General features: G+C 60.7%; 1 protein-coding gene across 6 annotated transcripts in view; it reads right to left on the reverse strand.

The window, feature by feature from the left end:
* TBL1XR1 (TBL1X/Y related 1) overlaps positions 1-5,921 on the reverse strand; it is a 164,249-nt gene extending 158,328 nt beyond the window's left edge. For 2 of the 6 annotated variants that reach the window (XM_055308035.1, XM_055308038.1), the window contains exon 1: positions 5,775-5,847. The gene's annotated coding sequence lies outside the window, so the exon portion shown is untranslated. Of the gene's footprint in view, positions 1-4,557; positions 4,593-5,297; positions 5,329-5,774 lie in introns of those variants that run through there. The other 4 variants (XM_055308050.1, XM_055308036.1, XM_055308042.1 and 1 more) reach the window with 4 other exon arrangements.
* Positions 5,922-7,523: the final 1,602 nt, after the last annotated feature.

A 7,523-nucleotide genomic window follows, 5' to 3' on the forward strand; every position in this document is an offset into this window, starting at 1 on the left:
ATGCCATCAAAAAGAGCTAAAAACACCGTCTTATACTTAGGCCCACTACAGCCAGAGAGATTAAAATAAAACCTTAAATTTCGTTATAACGAACAGAACCAAATAAGGCCACAATCCTCGGTGACAGGATTCCCACCGAGACAAGGTTCTTCCCCAATATCATGGCGACAAGTCCAAGAATAAGAGGACAAAACTACGGATCTTCACTTCATCCTAGATTTTGACAAGGTTTTTTTCCTCCTCCCTTGTCAACCCTGGCGGCATTAAAATTCAAAGGAACAGGGAAGTGCTCCTGGAGCACACCTGAACCTCCAAGGCCTGAATCAGAAAGACAAGACGCTCGCTCGGGCCACGTCAGCAAGGCAGCCCCGCTCCTCCTCCGGCTCCCCCGGCTCCCCCCGCTCCCCCCGGCTCCCCGCAAGCAACCCGGGCCTTGTGGAGACGATCCGTGATCCGCGTGACCCCAGGGCGGCGAGGGCCAGGAGAAGCGAAACTCTGCTAATATCCTAAGGAAAAGGTCCTTTCCTCCGAGAACCGTACCGGGCGGTCGGGGCTACGGATGGGACACGAACCCACTCAACGACGGGTGGTCATGGGCCTGGGATACTCGCTCGACGGAACGCCGCCCCCGCCGAGGGCCACCGGGCCGCAGACGCCAGGAAGGGCTTCGGCGAAGCCGGGCTCCAACCAGGAGCGCAGGCGGAGGCAGGAGCCAGGGCGGGGGGCACAGACCCGCCGCTGGGGCCTGGGGGCCGCCCCGAGGGCCGAGGCTGGCCCAGGGAGGCCGTTCTGGGTTGTCCAGCAGGGACCCACCCGACGTGATGAAACCGGGGTTTTAATACGGACGCGGCCAACAAGTTACAGAAGGCGGGATGGGGGAGAAAGGCAGCTCGGAGCAGCCTACCAGAGACCGAGCCCAGTAACTCAGGCCTCAACCCTCTCGTCCGTCTCTCATCTCTCACACACAGGGAGGCCAGTAAGCTGCTAGATGAGAACTCGGGCCTAAGCATCAGACACATGGGGCCCACGTCCCCCTGCACGCCCCCTACTACCTGAGCCTTGGTTTCCTGGCCCCTAATATCCGGGTTATCAGCCGCTCGGACTCTCAAAGTCCTCGTCAAACCAGCTGTGTAGGCCCGACACAGAAACCATATTAGTAGTTAACATTACTGCTGAATTAAAAATGGTAAAAAATGGGAAGTGAAAGCAAGACAAGGGTTACAGAGACTTCAGAGCAACAGAACTTCCAAAGAGAACGGACTTGACAGCAACTGAAAATCTAGAACAAGAACACAGATGAAGGGTCAGGCCTGGAGAAAACAATAACCTACTTAAAGTCATCGCTCCAACCTAAACAGGAGATCCTAGGTACGGATGGGTACAGCCCTGAAAAACAAAATCCCTCCATTTAAAAAGAGCCAGAAAATGCCTCAAATAGCGTGAGATTTAAGAAGTCCAAGCCCAAGTGACAAAAGAACAGCCCTGAGAGTCGTGCAAAGGCCCCAGCACTGTACCTACACGATGAAACTCGATACGGGTCCTACTTAGTGTTAGACCCAATGGGTTTCTGCAGGGTAAGCCTTCAATCACCACTTCAGGGGTAAACACATTAAGCTAAGTTTATTTCAGATATTTAGCTCGAGAAATAAAACTGCCAAGTGTTTCCTATGACGTGTTCCCACTGAAATAAATAACAAACACATAAAATGTAACACAAAGAAGCAAACTTGAGCTCCCAACCGTCCTCCTCATCCTCAGCCCACAAGCCGGCCCAGGAGGCTAGGCTCGTATGCCAGGTACCATCCTCTAACACCTCGGCCAATTCTCTCAATCTTCTTCACCTTGCGAAGCTCACCGTCCCCATGACACAGAAGGGGAAGCGGAGATGAAACGGGAGTTACTCCCCAAACATTGCAGAGCCAGCAAGGGATGGGGCCTGGGCCTGCCCCAGGACCCCTGACGCACCACCGCGCTCCCTCTGCGGAAAGACAGGACGAGGTTCTCATGCAAGTTTTCAGAATGCGTACGTGGGAAGGTAGTTAGGCATACTCCTAATTTGCTTTTCCTGGTTAGTCGTCGGCATAGAACCAATTTTGTTCTTTCTGCAGGCAGTACTTGGAGAGGCTACCTCGCTGCTGTCTTAAGATAGGAAACAGAGCAGTTTGCAAAAAGACTGCACCTTATTAAATGGTTCCAGAGAATTAAACACGACATTGTTTGGGCCCTACGAATTCTATTTATCCATGCAATTACTTGACCCAGTTAGTAGAAATGCCCGACTACAGAATCATAAACTTGATAATAAACACTAATTTTTTGCAAGGATGTTGAGTGACAGACAAAACTGACAACAGCAGGAAAAATCTGGCACAGCTAGAAAGAGCAGAGAACAGGGTTCAAGACAGTCCCAGGTTTGAACCCTCACACCTCACTTGACCGTTCTGTGGCTTGGACAAGCAGATCAACTCTGCACTTCTGTTTCATAATCTGCTGGATTCCCAGCACTCCCTACTCTGTAGGATTAGTCTGAGGTATAGATGACACGGCAAGCGCCTCACACCTTTCCAGAGCATAAGCAAGCAAGGCCCCTTCCTCTAGCTCTTGCTGACACCGTGCCTGACTGTACTCTTCCGGAGTCTAATCCCATAGCTGGTGTAGCCAGTAAACCTCTCCAGCATTAGTTCTCTCACAGCTTTTTTTTTTTTTTTTTTTTTTTTTTTTTAAAGTTTCTGTTGGTGTTTAGACAGGAGATGTCGCCGTGGTGGCCTCCAAAATGGGACCAGTTACACTCACTCATTCTCTACTACACGGCCCCGGGTCCTAACCCTTCTCTACTGTGGGGATGTATCCGTGTCTCATGGTTACTTATTCCGGGTTTTATTTTCTGCATTTCAGTGACTTGCACTGTAAGTTATTTATGAAAGGAGTCAAATTCACATGTACTAGAGAAACACAGTCCCGGACGGTGCCAGTATTTCTGGCGTCTGCCCCCTGACTTACTGTCTATCGCGTTCCTCTCAACTTTTATATAAGAAACACAAGAACTGAATAAACCCAACAAATTACTTCTACTAACTTCATCCAAATGTGTCAAGTCAAAAATTCTTTGTAGTAATTCTGTTGGAATAACTTGTACAAGTAGAATGCCTGTGTCAGCTACTCATCTGACAAGGCTGTACTATCTCACTGCCATGTACGAGCAGATACGGATTCAACAGGTTGTTGTTCCAAAGGTCCATCAGCCACATCTCTCTTTATCAGTAACCCCTATATTCATACCAAGCTTTTGCCCTTTCTGCTTATTAGCTCGAAAGGCTCCCAGGAAGTAGTTCCTTCTTATTCCCCTGGAAGGCACGTATCCAGGGAATCATGACAAGCCTTCACTGGATGTTGAGAGTACAAGTAAAAAAAAAAAAAAAAAAAAAAAAAAAAAAAATTCCTGGACACATGTAAAAAGTCATTAAAATGTTTATCACTTCTTTGAGGCAACCAGTGCAAGAACTCAAGCTCCACGAGGGGCCACATCATTTACCACGTGTGTCTCCCGTGTTAATAACCAACGTTGGTACACCAGGCTACAAGAAAAGCATCTTATAAACTGGAAGCTTTGCAACAATTTTCAAGCCATTAACAAGTCCATTAATTAAGTTCCGTAACAGTAAGAAAGACTTTTTCCACGTACAAACGGTCTCCATACTCCATACAGTGTAGTATTTTGCCCTGTAGGTCTGAATCTAACTACTCAAATTGAAAAAAAAAAAAAAAAAAATAGTCGTTGTTTGTAGATTCAACAATTGTGGTTACATACATCACACAATGCATTACAGCAAAACTGGGAGGGGAAAAAAAAAATCATATTCCAAACAGGCAGGAAAGCACAAATTCAGAGCAAAAGTATAAACACACATGACATGCCTAACCAGCCTGAGGCGTATTTTGTTTCAGCCACCCCTTCTTCCACAGGTAAACGATGACTGTCTCTGGCACCCTCGGTGATCATCTCCGAAGCCTGCCTGCCTGCCTGCCATCAACTCCCATGATAGGACCCAACACACACAGGTTTCGTGGAGACAAAGCTGCCCTATTTCCCTAGACTATGAACTTATTAAAATGGTGAGAACACAGAGTCCCAGGAAATAAGGATCCACTAAGACACGCCAGGGTAGCACGGGTCTTATTTAGCAGAAAATGAAAATGAACCACACTGGGGGAGCCAAAAAGTCACTTGCTGTACCTTCAGTGTGTTAACCAGGATGTTTTTTACGATTCGCTTTAGTAGGAAGAGGAAAACACCACCAGGGCCTCGTATTATCCGATCTGATAAAGGAGTCTTTACGGGGGGGGGGGGGGGGGGGGAGGAGGAGAAAAAGGATCACTTAATTACATGGGGGGGAGGGGGCAGGCAATTCGGACTAAAAATAACCGCATCATTTCCACCCACCCCGTTTTATTAACGGGCTTGTTTGGGGAGAGCAGCACAGGGCTCGCTGTGGGCGCCAGCGGCGAACTTCCCCCAAGTGGACTGCGAATGACATTAGGTCCTGACCCACTGCTCACCTTGGTGCCTGCGCAGGGCAAGGTTTTAAGTGTCAAGTAAACTCCAGACCTTGGGGTGGGGGGGGGGGAAGGAGGGAAACGGGAAAAAAAAAAATAATAATCTCGTTCTTAAGTGGGTTCCGACCTTGGTCCACCCACCATCGCCGAATGGTCTTCGGGAGCGTATCACCAGGGAGCCCGGCCCAAGACTTCGGAGCAGGGCATCGGAGCCTCCGCCCCTGCAGGCCGCCGCAGAGCTCCCCCACGCGCGCCCCAAGTCCACGACCCAAGTGCGAGCGTCCGCGGCCGCGGCGGGGGGAAGCCTGAGCCCGGCACCGGCACCGGCACCGGCACCGGCACCGGACGCGTCCACACGCGCGCGGGCCCCCGAGCCGCCCTGGGATGGGAGGTCCGCGGGGCTTCCAGGAAAAGGACACAAGGAAAAGGCGCGCGGGCCGCCAGGAGGAAGTTCCCCAGCGCGTCCCGAGGAGCCGGCGGCCGCCGCCGGGACGGGCACCGCCGCCGACACTCACCGCGGCCGCCGAACTTCGCCGGGGCCGCGCTCCCAGCCCAACTTCCCTCCCCGGCCCGGCCCGCCCGGCCCGGCCTCCTCGCGCCCGCCGCGGCGCCCGCTGCACGCCCCACGCGGCCCCGCGCCCCCCCCCGCCCCCCGCGCCCCGCGCCCCGGGCGCGCCCTCCCCGCCCCTCCCCCCGGCCGCCGCGCCCCTCCCCCCGGCCGCCGGCACAGCTCCCCTGCGAACCGAGGAACGTGCGCCCAAGAGCTCCCTCCTCGGCTAAAAATAGGCTCCCGGGAGTCGGCCTCATGATGGCTCCGCAGCCGGCTCTGCCGCACAGTCTTCCCCGAAGGCCTCCCCCGCCGCCCCCGCCCGCGCCCCCGCCCGCGCCCGCGCCCGCGCCCGCACACACACTCACACGCGCACTCGCACTCGCACTCGCACACGCGCACTCGCACACGCGCAGGAGGGGTCCGCGCGCGGGGGAGGGGCGCGGGGCGGCCGGGGACCCCCAGGCCGGCGGGGCCGGGGCCGGGGCCGGGCGGGGCGGGGGCGGGGCGGGGCGCGGGCCCCGGGGTCGCTCCGGCCGGCGGGGGGAGGGGGCTCCCGCCCGCGCGCGCCCCTCCCCCGCCCCTCCCCTCCCCTCCCTCCCGTCCCCTCCCGTCCCCTCCCCCGCCCCGCGCCCCCCGCGCCGCCCGCCCGCCCGCCCGCCCCCGCGCTTACCTGGGACGCCGGCTCCGACGCCGCTCCCCCTCCCGGGAACGGAGGCGCACGGAAAGTCCCCTCCTGGCCGCCGCCGCCGCCGCCGCCGCCGCCGCCGCCAGCCGCCCCCAAAATAACCCCTCGGGGTGCGCGGCGCTGCGAGCCCCGGCGGGCGCGGGCGGGCGGGCGGGCGGGCGGGGGGCGGGGGCGCGGGCGCGGGGCCGGGGCGGGGGCGGGGCGGGGGCTCCCGCCGCGGGGGAGGGGCGGGGCGCGGGGCGCGGGCGGGGGCGCGGGGAGCCGGGCGGAGGGTGGGCGCCGTCACCGAGGGAGAGACCCAACGGCTCGGAGCAGCCGACGGCCCGGCGCTCGGCCCCGCGGAGCGGGCGGGGACCAGCCAGGCACAAATGAGCTCGCGAGGCCCCGGCGGCGGCGGCCGCGCAGCAAAACAAACCCGAGCGGCCTGCGCCGGGCGGGCGCGCGGGGGAGGGGCCGGCGGGGCCGGGAGGGGAGGGGAGGGGAGGGGAGGAGGGGAGGGAGGGAGGGGAGGGGAGGGGAGGGGAGGGGAGGGGCGCCGCGGACGGGGGGGAGGGGAGGGCGACGGGGGAGGGGGCGGCCCGCCGCGCCGCGCCGCGCCGCGCTCGCGCCCGCCCGCCCCTCCGCCGACGCTGGGGGCTGGGGGCTGGGGGCTGGGGGCTGGGGGCTGGGGGCTGGGGCCGCGCCGCCGAGTCCTGCACGAATAAAGACCCGCAGGCGCCGCGAGGCTCCGCCGGCCCGGCCCGCCCCGCCCCCGCCGCCGCGGCCCACTGCGGGGCCGATGGGTGCGGGGCGGGAGGGGGTGCGGGCCGGCTGCGGGGCCGATGGGTGCGGGGCGGGGTGCAGGACCGGGGGTGTGGGGGGGTGTAGGGCGGAGGGGGAGGGGGTGCTGGCCGGTTATGGAGCTGATGGGTGCGGGCGGGGGGGTGGGTGCGGGGCGGGACGGGACGGGACGGGTTGCAGGTCAGTAGAGGGGCCAATGGGTGCGGGGTGGGAGGGGGTGCAGGGGGGTGCGAGGCCAGTGGGTGCGGGGCGGGGGGCAGGAGGGGGAGGGTGCGGAGCGGAGGGGGAGGGAGGATACAGGCTGGTTGTGGGGCCAATGGGTGTGGGGCAACGGTGCGGGGTGGGAGATGCACGGCCGGCTGCGGGGCCAGTGCGGTGCGGGTCGGGGTGCGGGACCGAGGGGGCGGGGGTCCGTGACCCACTGTGGGGCCAAGGGGTGCGCGGCCGGCTGTGGGGCCAGTGGGTGCGGGACCGATAGGTGCAGACCACGGGGTACGCAGGAGGCTGCGGGGCCAATGGGTGCGGGGCCAATGGGGTGCAGGCTGGGGGATGCGCGGGGTGCGGGCCTCCGGCTGCACGGCCAGCTGCGAGGCGGGGGGGGGGGGTGCGGGGGTGGGTGGCCCGCCTGGAGACGCAGGCTAGTTGGGTGGGCAGGCCCGCGGCCCTGGCTGCGGGGCTCCGGGCCGGCCGGCGGTGCGGGCGGAGGTGCGGGCTCCGGGGCGCACCTGCAGGGCAGCGGAGCAGCGCTGGTCACGCGGGGAGCCGGGCCGCGGGATGTGGGGCGCACGCGCGGGCCGGGCCTTGCTCCCTAAGCGCCCGGCGGGGCCTGCAGGGTTCGTGCCCAGGTGTCCTGGGAGCCGACGTGCTGGGGGTCATCCTCCGGTGGGTCTGTTCGGTTCTCCGGTCCCCGAAATAAAACCGTGTCCCCGAAGTGTGTAGGGCGCTGTGCCCCCG

This window comes from Nyctereutes procyonoides, unplaced genomic scaffold (assembly GCF_905146905.1).
Source record: "Nyctereutes procyonoides isolate TBG_1078 unplaced genomic scaffold, NYPRO_anot_genome, whole genome shotgun sequence".
In the NCBI taxonomy this organism is placed as follows: Eukaryota; Metazoa; Chordata; class Mammalia; order Carnivora; family Canidae; genus Nyctereutes; species Nyctereutes procyonoides.